Source organism: Colletotrichum godetiae (assembly GCF_030913485.1).
Source record: "Colletotrichum godetiae strain CBS 193.32 chromosome Unknown BDP55scaffold_46, whole genome shotgun sequence".
Classification (NCBI taxonomy): domain Eukaryota; kingdom Fungi; phylum Ascomycota; class Sordariomycetes; order Glomerellales; family Glomerellaceae; genus Colletotrichum; species Colletotrichum godetiae.
The window spans coordinates 20328-34148 of record NW_026851294.1 but is presented as its reverse complement, the minus strand read 5'-3'; positions in this window follow the sequence as shown (position 1 = coordinate 34148).

Sequence of the window (13821 nt, the reverse complement as noted above, 5' to 3'; positions counted from 1 at the left end):
AAATTAAGACTTATATATAATATAAACTTAAGCCGGGCTTAAGGATAGACTTTTTATAGCTTTTTTAATTATTAATTTTATATTAGATTTTATAATTATTTTAATTATTTTTATTAAGAACCTTTTAATAAAATTATTATTAATTACTAAAGTTTTACCTTATAGTTTATAAGATATAACTTCCTAAAGTTATTTAATAACTTTATTTATTATTATTTAGTCCTTATAGCCTAAACTTCTACGAACTTACCTTATTATAATTAACTAGCCATAATATTTTAATAGCTCCTATTTAATAAATTAACTTTTTAAAAACTAATTAATAATAAGAACGATGTCTTTTTTTAATAATACGCCCCTTATTACCTCTTTTTTTAAAAAAAAATTAGTTAAAAAACTTAGTTTAAGAACTAACTATTATTAAAGATAATAAAATACTTAACGTTACTTATAATTCGGACGGGGATACGGTACTTAATAGGGATACTTATTTCTAAATAAAGTATACTATTAATAAAAGTATTAAATATAATAAAGAACTAGTTAAGCTTTTTAATAATAATACCGTTTATTTAATTATAATTTTTAAAAAAAATAGTAAAAATATCGTATATATACGATCTATATTAAATAAAATAATAACTACCCTAAAACTTAAAATTAATGAGTTTAATAACCTAGCTTAAGAGGTTCGAACCTTTAAAGCCGCCGTTAATATTATTAAAACCCTTATAAATAATTTAAAAAAACTCAAACTTAATACTCCGACTACTTTTAATAGAACTATAAAAAGACTTAAGGGATTCTTAATTTAAATCAAAACTTATTAAACTTTCTATACTATAAATTTCTAAAATAAAGCCGAATATATTATATATATAACTACCTTTTTATAAGGACGAGCCTTTAAATAGTTCGAACTTTATTAAAAAGATTTTTTTAATAATAATAGCTACCTTAAGAATTATAAAACCGAAACTATTACTATTTTTAATAATATAATAGGTTTTTAAACTGCCCTCGAATTATTATTTTAAGACCTAAATAAAAAACGATAAATAGAACGTAATTTAGCTAACCTTTAATAAACTAAGTCCGCCTCTTATCATATAGCTAAATTTAAAATTTTTTTAATATACCTTAATTTAACTAAAGAAACTCGTATCTTTATCTTTTATTTCGGACTAAAAGATAAAGTTAAGGATAAATTAATTAAGATAGATTAACCTATTAAATTCCTACTTTATATAAAATAAACTATTTAGATTAATACCTAATTTTATAAACGGCATAAAGAAAAAAAAGACGGCTAACGACCTTAAATTAATTTTAAAAAACATTATTAAATAAACTTCTTAAAATAAAAAGAACGTTTTAAAAATAGTAATTATTAATAAAAATAATAGCTAATATCCTATAGATAATATAATAGTCCTATAGACCTTAGTACTACTATTAAAGGACCCTTTATAAAGGATTTTAGATATTATAATTATAATAAATTAAGATATATAGCCCGAGATTATAAATAGCCTAAGAGGCTTTAAAAAAAAGCTAAAACTATTAACATAACTATTAAAAGTACCTTAAAAATAGATACCGAAGCACCCTATAAATAACTTTTATAGACCGGATATTTTAATAACGACTACTTTATTTATTAAAAAAATAAAAAATTAGCTAATTAATACCAAAAAAACCTAAAATACTTACTATAATAAAAATCTAAAACGATAAAAAAAATATTAAAACTTTAGTTATAACGTAATAAACCTTTAATACTAAACTTTTTTACGAAATTAACAAATACTTAAAAGATACTATTAAAAATAATAATATCGTTCTATTACTATCGAACGTTTAACTATCTATAAAGAATAGTAAAATAGACTTTAAATAATTTAATAAAATTATAATAATATCTAAAAATAAAGAAATAAAATCGTCCCATAACTCGGACTAACTTTATAATATTATATAACGATATATTTAAGTAGAAGTTATTAATAAAAATACCTTTAAGGAAAATAATTCTAATCCTAAAAAAAACTAAATTATAAAACGACCCGAATAAAAATAAAATTACCTATTATAAAATAATTAATTCGTCCTTTTTAAAAGAACGAATAACTATATTAAAGATATAGAGATACTATTAATAATTTAGGATAACCTTAAATTAATTTTAATTTATATATAATATAACGATATTTTTTAGGTAAAATGCCTAATTAATAATTATTACTATTATTTTTATTAAAAGGACGATAATTAATATTACCTATAATAATTTATTAACGGATTAATTCTTAAAGCCTATTTAAGAATAAACTTACCTTCTTAGACTATAGATATAAAAAATAACGACGTCGTTATTTTTTCTTTAGACCTATACTACCTTATAAAGTACCTTAATAATATTAAAAAAGATTAAAATATATACTAATATAATAAATATAAAATCTATTCTATATTTAAATTACGAAAATAATAACTCTTATAAAAGAAGATTTAGGAAGAATAACTAAGAACTAGCTCGTTTTAAGGAAACCTAGATAACTTTATTATTAGCTTATAGGACTACCTATAAAACCGATATATTTTAAATACCTAAATTAATATTAAAGTATTTAAGGGGTATAAATCGTTTTTCAGAGGAAGAAACCCTATTTAAAAAAAAACCATATTTAAAATATTATTAATACCCTATATTCTACTATAAAAGGATAGAGGCAAAAGGACTTAAAAAAATTTATATATAACTTATTTAAAAAGGACGAGTACCGGTTTTTAAATAATTGAAAAACTAGAAATACTAATTGAGTAAGGATAATAAAAGGTAAAATAAAAAATTAAGTCCCTCGTAATAGTTAATATAGATAACTCCGATTATTATATATTAAATATTTATATCTAAAGATATAAAATATATGCTATAATCGATAACGGTACCTAAACGAACTATATATTAACCTAAATAATAAGGAGATTTAAAATTAAATAAAAAATAAAGAGATTACTATACCTTTTTTATATATTTAAAAGTAAACCGATTTAGAATAGTAATAAGTATATATTTTAGGAAACTATACCCTTTTAAATAAATATTAATAATTAAATAGAATAGATTATCTATAACGTTACGGAAATAAAAACAAACTAAGATATAATTTTAGGAATTATATAGTTAAGAAAATATAATTTATAAATAAATTAGAATATAAGCTATTTTTAATAAATAGACTTAATTACTAAACGACTTAAAAAAAGAAAAGGTTTAAATAAGTCTTATATAATACTTAACAAACAAAAAAGACCTAAATACCTTACTTATATTAAAAAATAAAGCCAATTAAGATAATTACATCTAATACGAATAATTAAGGATTAAATTCACTTTAAACTATACTTAAAAAATACCGAAAATATATAAAACTATTTATTTTAAAAAAAGAATTTATAGAACTTTCGGAATATAGTAGCTAGGATATAAAAGTCGAACTTAAAGAAAGGATATAGCCTAAATTCTATCTATTATACTTAATAAACAAACTAAAACAAAAAGAGCTTAATAAATATATCGATAAAAAATTAAAAAAAAGGCTATATTAAACCTTCTTTATCTCCCGCTAGTATATTACTTTTTTTCGTTCTTAAAGAGAAAAAGAGAAAATTAAGACCTATAATCGACTATAAAAGACTTAATTTAATTACTAAAAAAAACTACTACCTTTTACCCTTTATTACCGAATTTAAAGATCTATTATATAGAGCCTAATAGTTTATTAAAATAGATCTTAAAAAAGCCTTTAATTAAATACGAATTAAAAAAGGCGACGAATAAAAAATAGCAGTTTAAACATATAAAGGACTCTTTAAATATCTAATTATACCTTTTAGACTTATTAATATACCCGCTATATTTTAAATAAAAGCGAACTACGTCTTTTAAAAAATATATAAATATTTTCGTTATCGTCTATATTAATGACGTCCTTATCTTTTCTTTAAACCTCAAAATATATAAAGAATACATCTATAAAATATTTTAAAAACTTTAGGATATAAAGCTCTATACCGAACCTAAAAAATATAAGTTTTATATTTAAAAAGTTAAATTTCTTAAATATAATATTATATTAAGATAAATATATATATAATTATTAAAAGTAGAAATAGTTAAGGACTAGCCTATACCTTAAAATATTAAAAATATATAAACCTTCTTAAGATTCGTTAATTTCTATTAATAATTCTTTAAAAATTATACTAATATAATTAAACCCTTTAATAACCTAATTAAAAAGGATATAATATTTATTTAGGACTTAGATTATAAAAAAGTATTTATTAAAGTTAAGGATATAGTTATTTCCGAACTAATAACTATAATCCTTAACTTAAAACGACCTTTTAAAATTAAGATCGATACCTCGGACTTTATTATAAGAGTAATTCTAAATTAATAAAATAAATAAAGAAAACTTTACCCTTATATATTCTATTTAAAAATATTTTATAAATTAAAATTAAATTAGTAGATCTATAATAAAAAACTAATAGCTATAATTAAAAGATTTCGAAAATAGAAATTATAGTTATTAAAAACTAAATATAAAGTTATAGTCTATATAGACTATAAGAATCTTATTAACTTTATAACGAATAAAAATCTAAATAAATAGTAAATTAAATAGACTAAATTCTTTTTAAAGTTTAATTTCTAGATTATTTATTAAAAAGGATTAGAAAATAATAGAGTAGATGTTTTTAATAAAAGATCGGATTATAAAGTCATGGTCCCTAAAGAAATATAGGTTATTTTTAAATTTAATAATAAGGGCGACCTTATATCTATTATTAAACTCTTTATAATAACTAAGAAAGTTAATATTAATACGATTAGAAAAATAACCCCTAAGCTTATTGTAAAAATCTATAGTATTAAGGTATATAGCTATTAAGGTATTATAAATATATAAAAACGTATTAGATAATATTATAATAAATTTACGATACAAATAGAAATTATTAACGTAATTAAGGGCTATAAAACCTATAAAAAAATAAAAATAGCCCCTATAAGCCCTATAAAGAGCTATAACTATTACTAATATTAATAGAACTATAGTAATTAATCTCTTAGGACTTTATTATTAAACTCCTTAAATCTAAAGAACTACTTATAAATATATATTACGATAATATCTTAGTTATCGTTAACCGATTTACTAAATATACCTATTTTATATTTTATAAGAAAATAAATAATACTAAAGAACTAACATATACGTTCTTTAGAATAATAATCGTAAACTATAGATTACCAAATAAAATCGTTTTTACTAAAAATAAACTATTTATTACTAAGTTTTAAAGATCCTTAATTTTATAATTCGGTATGGACTATACATTATTAACGTTATCTCATTTATAAACCGATAAATAAATAAAAAGAATTAATTAAATTCTCGAAATATATCTCTGCTATTATATAAATTATTAATAAAATAATTAAGTAGAACTTTTATTAATGGCCTAGTTCGTATATAATATAATAGTAAGCGAAAGTATAAATGAATCCTTATTCTAGCTTAATATTAGTTATTAATTAACCGTTTATAAAGAACTATATAAAGGACTATTTACTATAAAAGTAGTAATAGACGTAAAGAAACTTAAAGAGATCTAGGTTAAGGCTATAAAGGACCTTGAGTTTATAAAAGAATATATAAAGAAATACGTTAATAAATTAAGGATTAGAGGACTAACCTTTAAAAAGGGAAATAGCGCCTATTTTCTTTATTAAAATATTAAAATAAAGTAATTAAATAGTAAGTTAGATTATAAAAAGTTTAAATTTTTTAAAATTATTTAAAAAGTCTTAAATATTAATTATAAATTAAGACTCCTTAATATTATAAAATATTACCCGGTATTCTATATTTTATTTTTAAAGCTAGTACTTTAAGGTTTATGTATAAACGATTATATTATTATAAAACTAAACTAATTAAAATACAAAATCGAACGGATTATTAATTATAAAGTTAAGAATAAAACACGAGAATTCTTAATTAAATAAAAAAATTATGGATATAAGGAAAATATATAAGAACTTATTACGAACTTTTAAAATTCCTAACAACTTTTTAAGGAATATTGAAATTAAAATCGAACTTAAAACTCCTAATTATTATAATATCTTAATTAATAATTTTAAAAATACCGTTAGCCTATACCTTCTATATTACTAAGGAAGTATGTTTAATATCCTTAAAAAATTCCTTAGATATAATATAACTCTTTATAAATATTATCTGCTTTTAAAAACGAAGGCGTTCTAATTTAAATAAAGACTTATTTAATTTAATCTAAGCCTTTTAATAAGCTTTAATTTTCCTTTATAACTCTATAGCCCTCTCTTAAAAATGTAATTCCTCTACCTATTCTTTATAATTAAAGCGATCGGATTTTATTATTAAACAATTTATTATACCGTTAACTATAACTAACTAGAACTAAATATAAATACTTATAAATATAAATAATATTAATAAAAGTATTGTAGAAAATACTTAAGCAATAATATATTTTATAAATCTCGGAATTAAAAAAGACTAAATATTAAACACCTTATAAACAATAGTTTAAATAAGGTATTATTTTTATACCTTTATTAAAAAAATAAATAATATATAATAATTTATAATAAAATACGGCTATTTAAAATTTTAGGTTTTTAATTCGACTTAATATTATATTAATATATTTTAATAAATATATTTAATGATTCCCTAACTTAAGAATAAACGACCTATTTATAGGCCTAAGGACTAGATCTTTAAGAGGAGGAGCTAATATTACGACCTAATATATATAATAAAGCTAGGGTCCTACCTTATAGGACCGTAATAGCTATTATATTATATATATATAAATATAGATTTAGGAAGACTCCCTTTAAAATAAAAGAACTATAAATAAATTATATAACTATAATTATATAATAAAATAAAGAACGGATACTTATAAATAAATAGGACGGACGTTTATAAATAAATAAGATAGATATTTATAAATGAATAAAACGAACGACTATTTAATTAATAATTAGATAATTATAAATAATATAAAATAAAGGATATATTTAAATTTAAAACTTATATTTAATATAGACTTAAGCCGGGCTTAAAAATAGACTTTTTATAATTTCTTTAATTATTAACTTTATATTAGATTTTATAATTACTTTTAATTATCTTTACTAAGAACCCTTTAGTAAGATTATTATTAATTATTAAAGCTTTACTTTATAGCTTATAAAATATAATTTCCTAAAATTATTTAATAACCTTATTTATTATTATTTAGTCCTTACGGCCTAAACTTCTACAAACTTACTTTATTATGACTAGCTAGCCGTAATATATAATTCTACTCTTTTTATATAAATATATTTATAATATATATTTTAGCTTTTAATATTAATAATCCCCTTTTTTAAATTGTTTTAATCTTAATAATATTGAATAACTTTTTAAAATATAATTATATATTTTTAACTTTTTAATACTTATTTGATATCTGATTTATTATATAAAGCTTATAATATTTAGCTTTAAAATAAAACTCTATACGGCATTATATATTATAATTAATATCTTTAGGTCCTAAGGGCCTTAATTATTTAAATATAAATTAAATAATATTAGCGTTTTTAACTTGAAATCTAAGTAAAAAATAATTATTTTTAAATTAAAAGGTATAATTTTAGTTTATTTTAAATTAATTTATATATTTTTTTATTTATTAAAAATAAGGATTTATTTAATACCCTTTATATAAGATTTTACATAATTTTTTTAAAATACTCTAATTAATTTAGGCCGATCTTATTTACTATTTATCTATTTTTATTAAGGTAGATATACTATTTAGTGGGGAATGAATTATTAATATACTATAAAAAAGGTAATATTTACCTTTTATAATAATATATAAAAGTAATATTTAGCTATTTATGTGGTGGTTGTGGTGGTTTTTTTCCAGCTTTACAGGCGCAAAAGATCAACCTCAACGGGATCAGCTTTCAAGGGAATTCACACAATATAGTACGCAATTCAACTATACAATACGCGCAATGTGCCCCATGCACGCGCCCAACTCAATATAGTGATTTCAATCCAAAAGACACGATGCAATAATTTAGCTATTTATATATATATACTTTAAATAATAAAAACCTATTTTTAATTATTGAACTATTTTATATAAGGCCTTCTATTATAATTAAAAATTATAATAACTTTTATATATAATAATATTTCTATTAAAAAGCCCGTTTTATTAAATTTATTATTATTATTATTATATATTTTATAATTTATAATTATATTTTGTATAAAGATAAATTAAGCTTAGATAATTATAGAATTCTTAATTAATACCCTTTAATAATTGATTTTATATTAAAAACGCGTTTTTATTTATAATTAGTATTATATAAAGTTCTCTATTTATTACGGTCCGATATATATCGTATTGTATTTATTAATAATTATATTAGCCGTTAATAAATTTATTTCATCGATTTATAAATTATACTAACTTTACTATCAAGTTAGAATATTATAGATATTCTATTTAATATTAAAGACTTTACCATTATTATTATTTTATATAGGCGCCTAAAAAATAAAAATATCCCTTATTATAGTACTTTACCGATTCCTCTCTTTTTAAGGGTACTTATCTTTTTGATAATACTAATTTAGTTAACAGCGAAGGTACTTAAATAACCTTATAAAGCTTAGAACTTAGCGCCGTAATTAATTAAGTAGAATATATATCGTAATCAATTAATATTTAAATATAATAATAATAATAATAAATTAATTTTATAAAGTATATAATCGATAATAATAAGAGGTAGAAGTTAAAAGATAAAAGTAGAAAAAGTCTAATAACCGGTAATAAAAACAAATAATAAATAACTTAAAGCTCCTCTAGCTTCGACGGTATTAGCGGAGCTATAATTTTAATAGTTTAATTAATTAATTAAAGGCCGTAATTAAGAAAGTTTTAATTAAAATTAATATAAATTAAGATTCGTTAAGATTTTTTAATTATTATAATAAAAGCTAAAATAATTTCTAAATTATATAAGTTTATATAAGCCGAGTCTATACAAGGCTGATAATAAAAGGCTAGAATAATCCCTAGCCATTTATTAGTCGAATTAGTATAGTAAAAGTAGGATATAGCCCCCCTAGCTAACTAATACAGCCCCCTTAATAGAACTTTATCTTTATTAAAAACGATTTTAGTTAATAATCCGTAGTTCGTAATTACTATTTTAAAGAACGTATATATTAGTTTTTTATTATTATTTAACTTTTCTTTTAAAATATAAAGTAGATATATTCAGCAAATTAGTTAACAATAATTAAATACTATTATAATATACATTCGTAAATAGTTCTTTAGATTTAAGGAGCTTGATCATAAAATCTTAAGAGATTAATTACTATAGTTCTATTAATATTAATAATAATTACAGCTCTTTATAGGGCTTATAAGGGCTATTTTTTACTTTTTTTTTATAGGTTTCATAATCCTTAATTATATTAATAACTTCTATTTATACTATAGATTTATTATAATATTATTTAATATATTTCTATATTTGTTTCTAATATTTTAATAGCTATATACCCTAATATCATAGATTTCTATAATAAGCTCAAAGGTTCTTTTTTTAATTATATTAATATCAATTTTCTTAGTTTTATAAAGAGTTTAATAATAAATATAACGTCGCCTTTATTATTAAATTTAAAAATAATCTATATTTTTTTAAAGACCGTAACTTTATAATCTAATCTTTTATTAAAAACGTCTATTTTGTTATATTCTAATCCTTCTTCATAAATAATTTATGAATTAAATTCCGAGAGGAGCTTAGTCTATTTAATTTACTATTCATTAGAGTTTTTTATTAATTATAAAATTAATAAGATTTTTATAATCTATATAAACCGTAATTTTATATTTATAAAAAGTATAGTTAAGCACTATAGCTAAGAAAGATATAAAAAGTAGGTCTAGTATATTAAATAAATTTAAGCTTAATATTCTTATAAGGCCATTATAAAAATTAGCTTTTTTTTTAAAGCTAGGCTTTACTAAAGATTTATTAAGCCTAAATTACAGTTTTATAATTAAGCTATATGGAGCCTTAATTATAACCTTATAGCTAAACTAGGCCTAATTAAGTACCTATATATTAAGTACCTTTATAATTACCCTCTTTTTCTTGAGCTTTAGCCTTTAAAATAGCTATTTATTATATAATTTATTACTAATAAATAGCCTTATTTTATTAATAAACTCAATATTATAAGTCCAATAATTATTAATAAATTATTATAATTTTTGTATTTTGAAAACTATTTTTTTTATTTATAATAAAAATAATAATTTGATATATTATTCTTAGTAATTTTAGTAATATAGGTTTTATTATATTAATTTAAATTTCTTATATTCTTTTTTTATTATTGATAAATTATAATAACCGTTTTATTATTATTTAATACCGATATTTAGCGACCGATTACCGTTATATAAAGGTTATTAACGACCGCTTTAATATTATATATTTTTTTAAGTAATATTATTACTTTAATATTCTCGTTTTCTTATTTTTTTAACTTTTTATCTCTTTATTATTTAATTATTATATTGAATTTTCCTTTATTAATAACGGACTTTTATACTTTTTAATAACTATTTTTTTCTTTTTTTATTATATTCCCCTTATTTAATTAATTACTGCTTATTTATTATAAATATTATTTTTTAACGGCGTTGTTTATTAATTATAGGTATTGATTAAAAGAAGGCTTTATCGGCCTTATTAGAGGCGCTCTTTATTTGCTATTTTACTTATATTTATTACAATATTATTAAATTTATTTATTATATAGATAAATATTTAATATTTTATTATTTATTAATTTAAAAAAAAGTATATTATTATAAGTTCCGTAGTAGTTCGTTAAGGTATCTTTATTAATTTATATTTATAAATTCTTATTAAACTTTATAGTGCTATTTAAGTATATTAAAATACTTTTATTATTTTTTATTAAGCGTTATCTATAATAATTATATTTTATATTTTTTAAAGAATTATCCTTAATACTTTTATTTATATTAATATTATTGAAATAAATATAGGTAAATCTATTATCGACCTTTTATAAATTAAAAATATAAAAGGCGCCCTTAACTAGATCTAGGTATAAAAACTTATTATAATTTATAAATACTTTATTTTTAGATTTTAGTCTTTATATATTTATCGTTCTTTTTTTATATATTCTTTTATTAAATTTGTTTTGAGCTTATTTAATTATAAATCTTTATAATATTATAGATTACCTAATTAGCTTTAAGCCCCTATACTTTTATATTATAATCTTTTTATTTATCTTTATAATATTATTAATTAATTATTTTATAACGATATAGTAAGTTAGGTCCTTAAATTAAAAAAGATAAAATTATTAACTTTTAAATATTCTTTAAGTAAATAATGTTTTATTATAACGTTATTAAATACTTTAATAATCCCGTTTTTTAGTATATTATCGGCCTTATTAATTCTATACCCGTTAATTAATTAGCTTTATTATTAATTTCTATTAAATAGAACTTTAAAGCCTTAGCTAACTATAACGTTAAAGGTAAAAAAAGAGAGTGAGGAGGAGAGTAGCTTTATTGTATTTAATAAGGAAAATAGCGCCGCTAAAGGCTCTATAATTAAGGGATTTAATAATAATAAACCTATTAATAATAATAATAATAAATATATTAGTAAATAATAATAAACCTATCGATAATAACGATAATCTTATCGGTAACGATAACGAACTTACTAATAACAGGCTATATAATTAAGGGATTTGATAATAATAAACCTATTAATAGTAATAATAATAAATATATTAGTAATAATAATAAACCTATCGATAATAACGATAATCTTATTGGTAACGATAACGAACTTACTAATAACGAGTCCGTCTTTAAAACTTTTATTACTATATAGTTAGTTATTATATTTAAAGTTATTATTGTCAATTTTAAGGATATTAATAATGATAATAAGTATTTTATATAGTGGTTTTTTTTCCAGCTTTATAGGCGCAAAAGATTAACCTCAACGGGATCAGCTTCCAAGGGAAATCATATAATACGGTATATAATATAACTATATAATATATATAATATGCCCTATATACGCGCTCAACTCAATATAGTAATTTTAATCTAAAAGATACGATATAATATAAGTAGTTAGGTTACTTGCCGCACGGCGGCGCGGGCCGTCAAGGTCGACGGTAGAGGTCGACCGTCAAGGTCGGCCTTAAAGGTCGAAGGCCGCCGGAGATGTTCTGAACTCTAACGTCGAAGTAGAGGCTTCCAAAGAAAGGGCCAACATGGCTAATATCTTGCTGCTCTTCAGAGCTCGCAAGGATTCTTTTCATTCTCATCATATTCTACATCATATACACAAGTATAGATACTGCTAATAAGCATTTTATAAAGCGTTATTATTTTACTTTTTTATTTATTTAAAGTCCCGTTATTAACTTAAATATAACGATTACTATATTATTTATTTTTAATTCCTTAATAATTAACTTTTTAAAAGTACTTTTCAATATTATTATTACCGGCTTATTATTTACTAATTTAGATATAATAATTTTTATATTATTTATCCTAGGCTTTTTTAATAATTAGTCTTTTATAAACGATTTTTAATAATAATATTATTAATTAGCTATATATTGTTTTAAAGGATATTTATAATTTATTTACCCCCGATCTATTATTTATTAATCGTCTTTTTTTTTGTTTTTTTTTTATAATTCCTTAATTTTACTTAATATAAATTTCAGTATTTATAGTTTTTAAAATAACCCGAAATATATTTACCAATTTATTATTTAGCCCCTTAATATTAGTTCTTTTTAATCTTTCAAACGGCCTTATTATTAAATTATCGAGCGTTTTCCATATTAATATTTTTAGCTTAATTACCTTTTATTTTAACATAATTCTTATTTTTTTTCTATAACGGTTTATTAATTGATTAATAGTTATTTAAATTTTTTAAATTTTTTTTTTCAAAGGAGAAGATTAAAGAGGAAAAATATAAAAATGGGGAGGAAAAATATAAGATTTAAGAGGAGAAAAGTAAGTTTAATAAGAATAGTTTATAAAAATATTACTATTATTATAAAAATAAGTTATAATTTAAAATTAATAGTTAAGTTATATAAGAGGCCTTTATAATTTCTAACTTCATTATTAATATTTTAATAACTTTTTATTTTATTAATCGTATTCTTTTTATTAAATACCGTTTATTTATTAAACTAAACCTTTTAAAAATATCCTTAATAGAACTTATATTTAGGTTGTTTATAATATTATTTATTGAATCGTTACTTTAATTCCCTATAACGACGTACCTATATTCTTTATTTAGCTATTTTTTACTTTTTAATGTTTAATAATACGCTTATTTAGGTTTATAAAAAGGATCTTAATTTCCTTAAGGATTATAAGTTATTAAAGTGAGGTATTTATATAGGTAAAATAATAATTATTTTTAATTTCCGTTTTATAATAGCCGGTCTTTTACTAACTAATTATTTTATTTTTGATAATATTTTTTTAATTATATTTGAAACTTTTTAACCTTAGTTTATACGTTTTATAAGTATTTTATTAGCTATTTTA